Consider the following 16002-nt stretch of genomic DNA (forward strand, 5'->3'; position numbering starts at 1 on the left):
ATGTTGGATATTTGATTGATTCTCTAACGTTCTTATCTTTTCTCTCCTTTTTTCCATCTTGTCTTTTTCTTCTACTTTTCTGCACGATTATTCTAAACTTTATCCTCCATTTCTTGAATTGAATTTTTATAAATTTCTGTCATAGTATTTTTCATTTACAACAGTTCTTTCCTGTTCCCTGCAAATACCTTTTTACAGCCCATTTCTCTTGTTTCGTGGCTACAGCATCTTCTCTTATCTCTCTGAGAATGGTAATTATAGTTTTCTTGAAGTTATATGGTAATTATAGTCTTCTTGAAGCTTTTTCTCCGTTTCTCACCCTGCCTCTTTTTCCTCTGAGTTTCTTTTCTCTGTTGTCCTAATCTCTCTTTCAGAGCCTTTCCTTAACTTGATGTTCGTATTTAAGAGTGAGATGCTAAACAGCCAGTTGAAAGTTCCTGTGCAAAGTTCACAAAAGGGCCTTGGGTGTTAAGACAGACATTTCCGGAGTTCCTCAGATGTTGTGCCTTTAGATTTTTTTCCGTGAGCATGCCAGTTTCCCTGGAGTGGAATCCCCCAGTTTCCTTTCTGTGGAGTACAAACCTGACTGTGAGAGTCCTGGAGCCCCGCAGAGTGAGGGGTCGGGGCTTAGTGTTCCTTGAGCAGACGTTCATTTCAAAGTCTGTTTTCAGCACATGGCATCTTTTCTGTCCACTGCTTTGCCTGACATTCTGAGGCCAGCCTTTCTCTTCAGAAAATAAACTTCCAGTTTCTGTCTGGTTCAGGGAGGGGTGTGCATCTGGCTGGTGGGGTGGGGAGAGGAGTATCTGGGTTTCTAACTGTTCCTTACACAGATTTTCAACCAAACCTGTTTTCTGCTCCATCCCTCACCCTCAGAGTTTCCCAGAGCTTCCAAATCCTGAGTTTTTCCTGGTTTTGAGGCTTGAATCGGCTTCTTTCTTGTCCATCGGCCTTCCGCTCTCCAGGGCCAGAGTTCAGTTTCTCATCTCTGGTAAGTCAATTATCAACCATGCATCCATTTTCCGTATTTCAGAATTTGGCTGACATCGGATTATGTTGATTCCTTTCCAGCACTCTTTGCCCTGTAGGATTTATTTATGACTTTTTCTTTCTTTATTATTATTTTGATGAGGTTTGGGAAGGAGGCAGAAGTAAATGAAGGTTGTGCATTTCATCTGAGGAGTTTAACGGTATCCTCAAAATTTTTCAGTCTTTTCGTTTGTACATTTTGTTTTTTATGATTTAAGAATCCTGCCATACTCTATCTTAAAAGTATTCTCCTACAATTTTTCCTAATCATTTTCAAGTTTCGTTTTTCACATAGTCTAGTTTCTTTGGGTGTGGGTGGGAATTCTGAATCTAATTTTATTATTTTCACATAATCAATTGTAATCTTACCATGGATAGAACAGTCCACCATTTTCCCCCTGATCTGTGATGCCTTCACTGTTATTTTTAAAAGTTTCCGTAAATGCTTGGGACTGTTTTTAGGCTTTCTACTTTATTCTATTGGTCTATTTGTCTTATGTTAATTAGAATTGCCCAATAAATATATTAGTCCTTTTTTTTAGACCTTTACTTTTCCATATGACTTTTAGGATTGTTTTGTCAAGTTCTACAAAATATATCATTTAGGGATTTTTGCTGGAATAATAAATTCATAGGTTAATTTGAGGAGAGTTTACATCTTTATAGTTTTTAGGTTTGCCATTTATAAAAGTGATATATTTCACCATTTAGGCGGGCCTTTTATGTCCTTAAATCCAGGAAATAAAAATTTTGTAATTTTCTTGCACGTGTTTTGTTACATTTATTCCCAGCTAGTGCACACTTTTGTTAGTAATATGAATAGCATATTTTCCCACTATATTTTAAAATGAAAGATGGCTGGTTACAGGAACTCTGGATTTTTGCATACTGAACTTGATTCCAATTATCTTGTGAAATTCTTTTATTAGTTCTAATATATTTGATGATTCTCTTGAAATATTTACGTAGATAATCATGTCATAGAAAATAAAGACATTTGTTTTTCTTTCTAATTCCAATAGCTCCTATTTCCTTTTTTTCTATTTCTTTGTCTTGGTTAGGACTTCCAGCCCATTTTTTAATTGTAAAAGAGATAATATTCCTTCTTGTCTTTTCATTGATTGTACCGGGAATACTTTTAATATCATCATTAAGCGTGATGTTTGCTCTATATTTCTGGTAAATGTCTCTCATTATGTTTATAAAGATTCTATTGCTAGTTTTTTAAGAGCTTTTTTTTCTATAAGTGATTACTAATTTTACCAAGTATTATTTTTCATCTATTGAGATGATCTTTTTCTTTTCTTTTTTCTATTTTTTTTAAAACTTTTAAACTGCTAGTAGTGTATAATATGTCAATAGATTTTCAGATTTTGACCATCACAGCATTGGCTTGTCTTCTTTTTCTTTGCACAGTTAGATTCAATATGCTCATTTTTTCGTCTACGTTTGTAAGTACACTTAGTCTAATTTTCTTTTCTTTTCTTTTTTTTACTGTTTTTGTTGTCCAATTTTGGTATCAACAGTCTACCAGTCTGATCTGAGTGTTTTATAAACTTGAGTCTCTGGACTTACTTCATTTGAGGAACAGAAGGTTGTGTGGGTTGGTGGTGGGGGCGATGTTCCACTGTCTTTTAAAATGTTTGAAATATCTGCTCAATTCAATAAAGTAGATATTTTAAGCTGGAAGAATGTATATTTTCCATGGAACTCAATGAAGTGATTTTAATTTTGAATGAAAAAAGTATGGCCTGCTTTTACTTTCCCAAATTGACACACTAGCAAAATAAAACTGCTTACTACTGATCTACATGATCGCAAATACTCAGTTGGAACTGAAAAAATACAGTGAATCATCCAGATGTTTCCAAATGTCTTTTTAGATTTGTTATGGTTTGATCAGGTAGATATATCCTACGCTAGGCAAGCTGTTCTTTATCTGGGATGATCCAAGTGGGAAATAAATTCCACAGAAATTTCCTATATAAATCCTGTGTTTTTAGTGTCATTTACAAATGACTTTCTGGAAAAAGTGAATACTATTCAAGTAAAGTTTCCCATGGCAGAGATTGGCAACATATATCTCTTTTCTCTCTTTTTATTCCCTTTCATTTCTTTTTTATTCCTGCTTATTTTTAAAAAAGTAAAAGTTAAAAAAAAAGAATTTTTCTGTATCATGGTGTATATTACATGCAGTTTGTTAAATTATTCTTCCAACTATAGAGTTCCTGTACAATAAGTCTATTTTCAAATACACAAAATAGGCTGAATGATTGCTCATCCACAAAACCCCGTATTCAGAATTTATCTAGGGAAACATATGTCTCTTTTCTAAAGACATAATCCAAAAATATTTAGCCATTTATCTCCTAAAAACCATGCAAAATGCATGTCCTTTCCATGTTTCCTGCTGATAATATTTTCCCCATTCATAGCACAACTTTTCTTTCCTCTGGAAAGCTGGTACTTATTTTATTCATCAATGGCAAATTATGCCCTGATGCTGCTCAACCAAAGGGTATTACTCAAACAAGCAGGGAGAATGCTGCTTAGGATGTAATCAGCAGTGGCCATGGAAAGCAGCACATTAAAACAGGCCTCTTTGAGTTACGGTCCATACTGCCTAGAGATCACAGGCGCCAAACATCTCTGGACACAGGTCATATCTTCACACAGATTTCACCAGCTGAGTTGTTTTCAGAACTCACTGATGTCTGCCCTACAATGTCTTCAAGCTCAGCAGTTTACCGGACTGCGAAGTGTTATTCTATCCTTACAACCTGTCCCCAGCAGCCCAAATGGGTTGTGTTCCCGAAGTTTATTTCCAAATCATTTATTTGGGATCAGAAAACATTTTCCCATAGGAACAATTTTATAAACAGTGGTGTTCCACACATGCCTGGTTGAACCACAGCGTACTTGAAATGTAGCATTGACTGTTCTATACCCACAAGCCATTATTTATTCTGCTTCCCTGGGAAAGTGCATTCTGAGTTTTAACTTGGGATGCCTGAAGCTCACCTCTCCCTCTGCCTGGCAGCCTTTGCTGTAGCTTTTTTTAGTCTGTGCTGCAGTAGCAGTTGGGAAGAGGGGACAGAGTAGCCTTTCCCCCAAAAAGATGAGTGTGGGTTGATATAGATGTCTCTGGGTAACTTGTTAGTGCTTCAGGGCTGAGGAAGGAAGCCACCATAGGGATCAATCACTTCCCAAGCCTTCTGAGTGAGGCACAAAGGGCAGGGACTTTTTCCTAAGTAGAGATCATTTCTAATTTGGATCTTCATAAATAGGGAAAGGCTTATACGGCAAAACCTAAGATTTTTGAAGACCATGCTTCTGGACTTGTAATTAGCCAGGGAAAATATTTTAACTCCTCTTAGCCAGTGATGAAACAGTCTCCAAACACAGAGCAATAGTGAATGAGGTAGAGCACCTAGAGCACCTAGACCCAGGCCTGACAAACAGGAAGTGCTCATAGTCTCTTGCTGTTGAATTAAGCACTGATCGACTAATTGAGTGAATTCTATATTGAGAAGTATAAGACCCCAGAGTATATATACACACGGGCTAGTTAATTTCATTGCAATTCAGCATCTCCTAATTCTGACCCTCTCATAGCACACATCCCACCCAAGGAAGAGTTGGTTGGAGTCCTTTCAAGAAGTCACTATAGCATCAGTGTCATCTCTGTGGGCATATGCATCCGTCTACACCAGCTCCAAAGCAGGTGCTGGGTTCCTTCATACCCCCTCTGTTGCGTTTAGTTTCTAGCAATATCTCTCTGTTGCCAAATCTGAATAAACAAAGAGGAGGGGGAGGGAGAGAGAAAGGTGATTTGGAAAACCAGTGAGGATAGCCAAGCCCATAGGATCCTGCCTAGCTGAGTTTCTGGCAGCACACTTGTTCTGGCAAACATTACCTACTAAAAAAGACCTAAGTTTTTTTTTATTAGTTGTTTTTATAACACACGTAGACATATTTTAGGAGGCTGTGCCTCTTTCAGGTTGAAATCTAGCCTGTACATCAGACCTGAGTCCTAGCCATTTCAGGCTTTACAATTACATACACAATTTAACTTCATTTTGTGTGTACAACTACTTTTAAAAGAAATACGCTATCAAGGATCCCTCAATTAAAAAGCCTTCCCCACCTCCACCCCAGTAAACTTACGGACTGTTAAGTTTCATGGACCGTGCTTTCTTTTTTAAAGTTCCATTTGTGTTCTACAAGACAGCCTCTTTCTCCAAGATTAACATTTCTTATGATTGTTCCTGACAATGGATTCACTTCCAGAGGCCCTGCTAAGGATAACCAAAAAAGGGCATGTAGCAGGCTGGTTTTGGCAGCCAGCACGCAGCTTCAGAGCTTTTTAGGTCTTGGTTTTTCTGATGAGTGATTTCCTGAGCATGCCTAGGGAATGACAGGCATCTCCACAGGCAGGCTGCATCCACCTCGGCTGGGGTGTCGTCATTGGCTGCCTATTAGAAAAACTACAGGACAATGCATACCACCGATGCCGACTGTAAACATAGGGGATATGTGTTCACTTAGCATGGACTTCTGGGAGGGGCTAAGGAAGGGCGGTCTGGAGTTTTATTGAATAGAGCAGTGTGTATTAGGCTGCCTGCCTGCCTGCACTCTTGCTGTGCTTCTGCTTAAAGAAATCAGTCCTTGCTTTCTGACTTAGTCCCTGGGAAGAAGTTTCAGCCTGAGAGGTAAGGCACAGAGGGCTTTCTTATAATCTCCTCCAGAGAGTATGGGGACTTTCTCCGGGTTTCAGTCAACATTCCTGGCCAAGGTAGCTGGAGATGCAAGATTGTAAACGCCAGTAAACCATGCAAATTCTCAGAGCCAGACCGGGCTTTGCTGCCCTGCAGATGTTCCCGGAAGACAAACAGGATGAGATCTCAAGTTTTGTTCTTAGAGTTGGGACGAGAGGAGCGATTATATAGAGACGTATATTCAGGGACCACTGGCAACTTTGATAAGATAGCCTTTTGTTCAGGAGTGTCATGGGGGTTATACCTGATAGCCGTAGGTCAGTGTCAGTAGCCGTTCTGTGCCTGTCTGCTCACACCAGAAGTCTCTCCTGCATCTTTTATTATCAGAGATTTAAAGAGGTTCTGCTTTAAAAAGAACAATAACTTTTTAGGTTGATGAGAAGCCAAAAAGTGATAATTTGTAACCAAAGTCATTTACATTTTATTCTGCTACCAGTGTTTAAGACTAAACTTCTAGAGCTGCAAGGAAATCAGGTCAGAGCGGGGAAGAGCACTGGCATTTAGCACCGGCTGGGTTAATGTAACTGATCTGATATTTGCTGAGACAGAAGATGCCTCCCATGATCTGTTTCCTATAAAACCTAATAATGAGAGAATGCATGTGCTAGAGGGTGTGTTTTTAGAAATCGCATTTAACATCCGACCAAACTATTTCTTAAGAAATCTTATTTTCTGTTTGAAAGCATGCCTGAGTGTCACTAGAGAATTTGAAAAAGGTGTAGGTTGCAAGTGTGTTCTGAAAAGGGAGGAAACAGCCTTTCATTTCAAGATAGTCCGACATATTGGGGGCATCTTAAACAGTAGTACAAGGCAGCTAGTTGGTAGTAGCCTGGAATTCCTTTTAGAGAGAGCTGATTGTACAGGGTGGGGGAATTTTAGTGCTGTAGCAATGAAATGCATGGTCAAAAAAATGGGTGAGAACAAAGTACTTGGTATTCATGGATCCCTTCGATTAATAGGGCTATGCAGATGGACTTGTAAACTGAAATAGTAAAATCCTTCTAATGTGTTTGGCAAAACCAGACATGGATGTCTAGAACTTAAGTGAAGACTAGGTGGTATGTAGCAAGAAGGGCAAATCTGATCTTTTTAAAAAAATAAACCTGGATGTTAAAGGTTTCCAGCTCCAAATGACTGCCTCAGTTTGATTTTATTCCATGGATAGAGGTGGTTTTGTGTTGCGATTCATTAATCTTCTCTCTCTGTATTTAAAAGTTTGGGGATAATTTTCTTGAGAATGCCTCCCTCTCCTTCTAGAAGTGATATATGAGTACAAAATTCCCTGTGAATTTCTTTTCCTGGAACAGTTCTGAGTAAGTGTGAAAGAAAGGCTGCAGGCAAAAGCTATAGTTTGATTATTGTCCTTCCCTCGAAGAGATCAAGTTCCAGACCATTTTCACAGTGTTTTTAATGTCAATCAAAATATGGAGAGCAATTTCTTTCTCAACTGTTCTCTAAGCCGTGTTGGGAATGCAATTTGGAAGGAAATCTATAATCTTGGGATTTGAGGATAAATTCCATTTTGAAACCAACATCTCCGAATCCCTGAGAGTTCAAACTTTGCTACCACCGCTCTCTCCCGGCCTCCTCGTGTGGTCTCTCACCCCCAACAACCAGAAAAACACATTTTTTTGAAATAATGCTTTAAGCGTTCTGCGCTACATAGTGACGGAACAGGGGGATTTGGATATTTTACCTTACGTAGGACTTTAGGCCACTCTTTGTGCTACTTTCCTCTTGTTGAATATTAGCTAGGACACATCTCCCCAAATAGGGAGGTAAACGGAGCACAGTGAAACCACAGTGCAAAAATTTTCATTTTATTAAAATCATTCAATAAAGAGAAGTACAATGGCAAAAGGCTGGAATAAAAAGTCACTAATAAAAAGTTGATCTTAGCACACACAAGGAATGTACTATGAATTGATCCACAGGTAACAGGCTGGGTTGTTTCCATTGTTCAAAACCAGTAGAATGCACAATTTAAATAATTAGGATCAAAAGATTGCTTTAAATAAATACACAATTCTTACATTAAAGTTAAGAGAAGTTTCAAACTGAAGTTTAAAGGATTTAAGCGAGATACGTATAAGTATGCCCTGACAGTGAGGCTATTAGCAATTCTAATTGGCTCCTGTGATTGGCCTGAGGATCTCCGGCTCTGGGGCAGATGGTATAGGGTGGTCCTGTGCTCAGCCATGGAAAGTTCCAGAGTCCAGCCTACATATTTTCTGTTCTGATAAGTAAAATGTACCTTAGGAGGCCTTTTCTTAGAAACACATGCAGTTGTCTCCATTTGTCATTTTCGTGGTAGGATGGTTACTAGTTAGTCATTCTTTAGCAAGACAAGAAAGTGACTTAGACATGGGCATGAGGAGGGAGTAGCTGGTTGCCCACCTGCCTGCAGTCTGTCACATGTCTCAGAAACGCGGTAGGGTGAGGCCCCGGTGGGAGACAGGGGAAAATGCTGACGAAGTGGTATGCAAATAGCATGGTAGGACTAAGGAGGAGGTTAGAAAGATGCTGCCAAAGAATTTTCAGACTTTAAAAAAGAGTTTTCTGGGTAGATTCTCTCAAAGCCCCAAAATAGAACCATTTGCTCCTTACTGAAAGTCCTTCATCCATCAAGTTAATCAAAGTTTATTATTGGAGAGAGGCTTATAGGTTCTGAGTAGTTGGTTAATTTAAAGAGATACTTGTAGCTCTGGCTCCACTCAGGAGAGGTCAGTCCCAGTACTGGTTCCCCTATATAAAAAGCCCAAACCTTTGAGGGGAGTCATCAACTCTTTGACCTCATCTGTAGAATGGGCATTCTAATGTTTCTCGCACCTCCCACAGTGGTTAAGATGTGTAAATGGGATGAAGCTGTTCGCCCCCTCTTCTCTATAGGCTGTATACTCCACTGCCTGCAGTTTGAGTCCTCTGGACATTATGCTCATTTGGGCTGGTATCTCCACTTCTTATCTATTTTCCCTAATTATCTGCTCCTTCCTTCCTCATATTTGAGGACCCTTGAGTGACACCTTCTAGATCCTACTTCTTTCTAAAACCCTGAACCCAGAGTTAGGGAATACTGGTCCACCCCAGTGTTGTCTAAATTTTGGCTTTGGTAATCCGAGACCAGGAGGACACAGGTATCAGGGGGCCAATAAGACGGGTTGTCAATGGTGTAAGGCCGTATCCAGGAACCTGAAGATCTAGTTGAATGGAAGACCAATGACAAGGTGCTGACAACAGAAAGGCCTTAGTAAATGAGGCAGCTTCTCTGCCTCCAGCCAAAAGCATGGAACTAATCCCAGCATGTCAAGCCTGGGCCTTGTAAGGAGGCTGAGGTAATCAGGAGCACCTGGCTGTGGTTCCTGTTGGTATTGAGACCAGACTGCTCCCTGGATCTGCCCTCTCGTCTCTGTTTGCCTCAGTCTTTGGTACCCCCAACTGGGTCCCCTGTAATTGACCCTGGGTGGCATCCCTAACTTCCCTCCCCCAGGCCTCCGCCTCTACCAGATTCTCTAGTTCTTCCACCCCCAGTCCAAACAGGGGGTTTTCCTGATCCAACACTGACAACTTGCAGTGGCCTGGCTCCAGGAGGAAGTCCAGACAAAAGCAGAAGAGTCAAGCCCAGATATGTTCGAGGCAGGGAAACGCGTCATCATGTTTTTAGGTCAAGGGAGAAAGGTTAGAGCGGACAGAGGAGATGGTAGAACCATTTCTGTGGTAAAGAGCCACTCTGCTTCTCACCCCCAACTCACAGCTGGCTGGTGGTGGGTGAGTGTTGTGAGCGGAGGGGAGAAGGGAAGGGTGACCGGGGGCTGTGAGGCAGAGGTGACGGGGCTGCCCGGTCAGCTGTGCTTCCCTGTGTTGTTGTTGTTTTTCTCCTGGACATCTTCGAGAACCTGATAAAAACTCTAACCCCTCAAGGTCCTTTGCGAACCCGCCTTTCTGACCGACCTGTGAGAAACCCTTGAGCGGGGTGGGGGTGGGGGTGGGGGGGGCAGGGGGGGGCGGTTGGGGGCCGGGGGGGGAGGCGGTCGGGGGTGGGGAGTGAGGTAAAGTCTTGATCCCCAGTGGAGACAAGGGTGGATGGGACCAAAACATGACCAAAACAATCTTGTTTCCCAGATTCTTTGGAAGGAAGACAGGAAGGTGTAAATACACACAAATATAGAAGGAGATTACCTCATATGGCCTCCATTTCAAAGAAAAGGAGATCATCTCTAGAGAAGCGGTTTTCTGTGGGGAGCTTAGGGACTGGAGAATTCAGGAATGGCTGCTGTTAAGTGTATGCTAAGAGCTTAATAACAGGATTGCTAAACAGCAGTGAGGGAATGGCTGAAGGAAAATGAATATTTGGGGGAATATTTTAGGTGAATAGGGTGTTCTTATTAAGCACTCATTTTAGTATACGGCTTTCCTTTTAAAAAATTTATGTGTACCAACGATGGCTAACTTGATGATAAATTACTTTTTAATCATTTCCTGAGGCTTCTATCATTGTTTTGTGAATACGTGGATGAAAGCACTTGACTGTAAGGAAGTCATCTCACTTGGAGAAAGACATAGTAAGTAGGAACGTGTCATTAGTTCCTTTTACACCCACATGTAACATTCCCTCTCCCTTGTCTCAAGCTGGGGAACTAGGCAGATTTCACCTGAGTGCTAAAGAGGGGCAGGACCAGAGCAAGCCCGGAACCCCCAGCCAGGGACCCAAGGGCCAGAAATATCAAGGACTTTAGTTCCACTGGTGTCAGGAGGGTCTAAGCCAGAATGGACATAAAATACACCCATGGGCTAACATGTGAATCATAGCCAGGTAAGAAAAAGAGAAACAGCAAAAATCAGAAGTCAGGAGGTTAAAAACCAAGAGCTTGCTTAGCAAGGTAGTGTACAGACAGGTACGGTGACATGTGTGAGAGCTCTTGACACTGGGTTCGGAACAAAGAGACCCTTATATTAATAAGCTTCAGTAGCTTGAGTAATGGCGCACAACTATAAGATACATGTGGAATAATAAAGGGATGGAATCACAAGGAAATCCAAGAATAGAAGCCAAGATAGGACCAAAGTCCAAAGAGAATGGGGCTGGAATCAAGGTGGGTCCAACAATCTCAGCAGAGGTCTATGTGCTGCCATTAATGTAACTCAGCTGCAGCACATGTGGCTGCTGCTTTTTGTCGTTCTGCAGACTGGAAAATTCCTTCTGTGCTTCCTGGTTAAATTCTGAGAGAGGAAATCTGATTGGTTCAGCTAGTAACTATTGTCTTTGGCAAATCCCTTAGCGGAGGGAACATCAAGGGTTACTGGCATGCCTATGGATGAATTACCAGTGTGTCTGGCTGCAGTAGTCACCCCTGGGGGAAAAAAAGCCCAGTGGGCAATTTTAGTTAGAAGAGAAAGTTAGGCATGGAAAGCAAATTAGCTGAAATATCCAACAGCTATCAATGAATATCATTTGAATTTTTATGTGACTGAATTCCTAGAGAGGCAAACACCCACTGTCAGGGTCATACAGTTCCTGATTGTCACTTTGGCATGGCCTGATGAGCCGATCTTGAAGGAGTTGGCCTGGAAGCTTGTACCACCGATAATTGAAAAGATAAGAATTATCCATTTTAGAAAGATTCTAAAGAAAAACACTTGAGTATTTTCATATGAGTCATAGGTGTGATATGGCTTCCCACAAAGTAAGGCAATCTTTAAAATTAAATATGTAATGACTTAATAATGTTAATAAATGAAAAGAACTACATCTCAATGTAAATCACAGTGCTTAATAAGTTTAATGCATAAAAGCTAGTATACTCTCAATCAAGGACATTTCAGTTCTCGGCAATGTTTGCAATGTAATTTTCAGTCACTGAACGCATGTCTCAATGTCTATCAAGGGGAGTGAGAGAAGTTCTGGGCTGTTCTTCAGGGAAATATTGACAAATATGCAAACAGGGGTGAGCGTCAAAGGCCAGAGGTGGTCGAGACAACAGAATATGAGGAACAGATAAGGAATCTGGAGCTGTTTATCCCAAAGGAAAGAAAATGTAGGGGCCACATGGATGTCTTTCAAACATTTGAAGAACTTTTACGTAGAGAGGGGAGAAGGCGTTTGTGTTTCTCAAGACAGCAAAACTGAATACATAAGATTCATAGATTTTTTAAAGCTGTGCAGGGCCTTAGGAGTCATTTAGCCCAGGGAGTGCCAATAATTTTTCCTCTGTTTGCCAGCTTTAAACAGTTGGTAGTGACCATCTGGAATACTGTGTTGAGAAGGATTCTGAGGCTGAGTTTAAACTCTCTGTGGGCAAAAAAACGCTGTCATTGATAGTGATGTCTGTTGTGGAAGAAAAGGGCCATTGCTACTCAAGTATCTTGTATTTCATGTGATTGATATGGTCTGTAGGTTCCTAACCTCTGCACCTTGGACCCCTGGGAGGCCACTAAATTATTGCAATAGGTAAACAAGTCCATATATGCAGCAAATGATCTTGACAAACTGAGTAAACAACGTGTGCTACTATTTTTCTAATTATATAGATGCGTTATGATGACACAAATGTCAATTTATTTTAAATAGTTATTGAATTCATAGTAGCTTTTGGTATTGTATTTTCTCAATCAGTGGACCTAAAACATGTAATTATATTGTGTGTGGGAAGTTTGGGGCAAGAAATCTGGGATCTTGAGAAGAAACTCTGAAAAAGAAAATGAACCAGTAATCTATTTTTCATTTTCCAGATGAGAAACTAAAGCTTAGCCACACCGAGTAAAATTATACACGTATTTGTAGGTTTCTTTGATTCATGTCAGTAAGATTCGTAAAAAACATTTATTTTTTTCATTAATATATACCAAGCATCTGGCACATCACAGAAGCCCAGTAAATACCTGTTGAATGAAAGAACAAGCCAAGTGACTTGACCAAGGTCGCCCAGTTAATTAGTGGCAAAGGTGGTTCTGGAACACACATCTCCCGAGCCCCACACTGTTAACCTCTCAGGACACCAGGCTGCTTCTCCTGATAGCACGAATGTGCCATTTTAACAGTTTACGGATTTGGATTGTACACCGCAGCCTGATTTGCCTATAATCCAGGAGATCTTAACCGGCGTCTTAATTGGAGTCAACTGTAGGGTTTTCTGAAAACATACATCCCTGAGACCCATCCACTGGGGTCCAGTTTGTGAAGACTCCCTGATGATTCTGCTAAAACACTCTGCCTGAGAAACAGTTCTGCACATCTATGCTTAAAATAACTTAGAGTAGATGCACGGAGTCACTTATTCCTCAGAAGCCTACTTATTTAGTTTCAAATAATTTCTTTGTAAAAGTTACAGCTGTCTATTCCAAATAATCAGTTTTGATGAAGAGTCCCTCCAGAAGCGCTAGAATATTTATCTGAAAATTCCTCCAGCTTCCAGTACTCTGGGTTTGGCTGCAGAGTTATCAACCCGGCAAGGTCAAGCTTTCTGATGAGATTTCCAGTGTTTGCTTTTGTAAAGCATTGAAAATGTGGCAAGAATAAAATTTCTCATGGTATTTCCACTTCCTGTTCCAGCCACCATTACTAAGTGAAATTTAGGCTTCGGGGGAGGGGTAACTTGAGAAAAATTGTCTCTTTAAGTATTCCTGTCCTTAGGATGTTTTGAAGATTGGTTACTTTTGATATTTAACTTACCAAGAAAAAACAGAAAATGTTTTTCTGTCTTCTCCACTTTGTGGTAAGGAATGTACAAATCCTTAGTGGGAATAGGGGAGAAGCTTCCTCCACTCCCGCCGTCCATCTCCTCTGAGGCTGGGGCCTTAGGTGCTTCCCTGGGTGGCCCTTTCAGAAGCCTGTGAGCCCTAAGAGACAAGAGGCCTCAGGTTCATGGAAAGGGGGAATAATTTACTTTTGCAGGACAGAAAATCCATCTCTAGGGTCTTCCTTTACTCAACAGTCAGGAGTTAATCCTCTGTATTGCGCACAAGAATCTACCATATTCAGAGCACCGAGTACATAAATTATATTCACTAAGGATTGTAGGGCTAAAACTATCTCTGCATGAGCAAACTGGTCCAATAAGAATGCCAGAATTGTTGCTATATTTGTACCGACGGTATTTGGTTTACAGAGCAGCGCTTCCACTGTGTACGGGAAAGCAGAGCTTGCTGGAAAAGAGCAGCTAAAAAGGAGTTAGATTAGGACCCGCATCTGCATAATGACGCGACAGTGACTCAGTCACCTTTTCCCCTGAACTGTCTCCCTCTCCATGCTCCCTAAACAGTGGTGTGTGGAGCCAGCTCATGCAAGCTCCCAAAAGCCAACTGTTAAATTTTTAAGATTTTGAGAACTAGTTGTTATGCACTGTCATCATTAAAAATTAAATTATATAGACTTTGGGTTAAATACATTGTATCGAAACCATGGTAATAAATACTCAAAACTCATCCCTTCCTAATTATTTTACATTTTACTATTATCTGTGCTCTCAAGGTTAGTTACATCTATTGTGTCCATATGATGGAAATACTACCAAATGCTGTGCAAGAGAACTTCTTCTCCCAGTTCTTCATTCACGGATGTCATGTTGGGAGCTTGAGATCAACCACGATGGAAGTATTTACACCCTGGAAATTAGCAAATACTACAAATCAGACTCTCCTCACCTGCCAACCCCCAAGGCTTGTTATCAAACATTTACTAGCACAGCACTGACCCTAAGGTATCAAGTCAGTAAAATTAGCCTCTACCCTGAAGAGCCAATCAGGATACCGTTGTTGTTTAGTTACATGCATATTCATAACGTATGCTTACGACTGCCTGTTTATTTCTTCACTCGTTTATTATTTCCTATGCTCCTAGAACATAAGCACCATGAAATCAGAGACTTTGTCTGTGTTTTTCAGGTGCTGTGACTTGAGCCTAAAAAAGTGCCTTGACCCACATATAGTGGGTGCTTCATATGTGAGCTAAATGAGTAAAGGAATAAATGTCCATAATTTCTTCTTGATAAGAAAGCTGAAGCCAATATTCATGTTTGAATTCACTGACTCCTCTCTAATTGTATCAGTACTGAGTGCTTACAGCAGCGCCTGACACAGGCCAAGTAGCGAATCAAATAAATAATCTTCATAACAATCAGATTTACAGATGAGGAAACTGAGTTACAGTCAGGCTAAGTAACACATCTAACGTCTCACAGCTAGTAAGTGGCAGAGTCAGGATTCAAACCTAGATGATCTGGCTCCCTAGTCCACTCGACCACCACACCGTGCTGCCTAATTGCTCCATCTGATTTTGTGCGAGGCTCTGGGGATGTGACTTACTTGAGAACACACTTTGAAATCAGGAAGACTTGAGTTTGAATCTCAAATTTACCATTTTCTAGCCTGTTTCTCCACTATAAAAAGGAGATAATTGTTCCTCCATTTGGTAGTTGTTATAAGGACTATAAATAATACCCCTAAACTGCTTTGCACATAATAGGCACTAAGTTAAAAATCGTCAGATCAGCCGTGGCTTCCTGTGGGGGCTATCTGTAGGCATGGGGCTCTTCTTAGTCCCCATGCCCTTAGCCACCCACTCTCCCCAGTTGCCTACTCTACCGCCATCATGTAGATGGAGCAAAAGGAGCCCCATGACATGAAGTCATGTCAAGTTCTTTAATGTCAGGTTCTCCAGGAAGTAGAACTAGGACCAATAGATACAGTTACAGGAAACCCTGTTTCAGGTCAGCATAAGCACTTTCTAAACTATATCAGTCTCTGGAACTTGGACAACCCTGCTCTGCAGAGGCAGACAACCTCCACCATCCCTTTCAGCCGCAGAGTTTTCTCCCCTACCCTTATCATTGGAGCTGTGCTGCTTTTATTTTTTTTAGTAAATTTGTTTATTTATTTATTTTTGGCTGCGTTGGGTCTTCATTGCTGCGCGTGGGCATTTTCTAGTTGTGGTGAGTGGGGGCTACTCTTTGTTGCGGTGCGCGAGCTTTTCATTGCGGTGGCTTCTCTTGTTGCGGAGCACGGGCTCTAGGCGTGCCGGCTTCAGTAGTTGTGGCACGAGGGCTCAGTAGTTGTGGCTCACGGGCTCTAGAGCGCAGGCTCAGTCGTTGTGGCACATGGGCTTAGTTGCTGCACAGCGTGTGGGATCTTCCCGGCCCAGGGCTCCAACCCGTGTCCCCTGCATTGGCAGGTGGATTCTTAACCACTGCGCCACCAGGGAAGT

The 16002-nt window shown here is 41.2% G+C and overlaps 1 protein-coding gene across 3 annotated transcripts in view; it reads left to right on the plus strand.

Annotated features, from left to right (window-relative positions):
- The first annotated feature begins 875 nt into the window (after positions 1–875).
- The window catches only part of CALD1 (caldesmon 1), a 184975-nt gene continuing 169848 nt past the window's right edge, over positions 876–16002 (plus strand). The window contains exon 1 of one of the 3 annotated variants that reach the window (XM_060020927.1): positions 876–991. The gene's annotated coding sequence lies outside the window, so the exon portion shown is untranslated. Of the gene's footprint in view, positions 992–5611; positions 5742–16002 lie in introns of those variants that run through there. The other 2 variants (XM_060020925.1, XM_060020926.1) reach the window with 2 other exon arrangements.

This window comes from Delphinus delphis, chromosome 9 (assembly GCF_949987515.2).
Source record: "Delphinus delphis chromosome 9, mDelDel1.2, whole genome shotgun sequence".
Taxonomy (NCBI): Eukaryota; Metazoa; Chordata; class Mammalia; order Artiodactyla; family Delphinidae; genus Delphinus; species Delphinus delphis.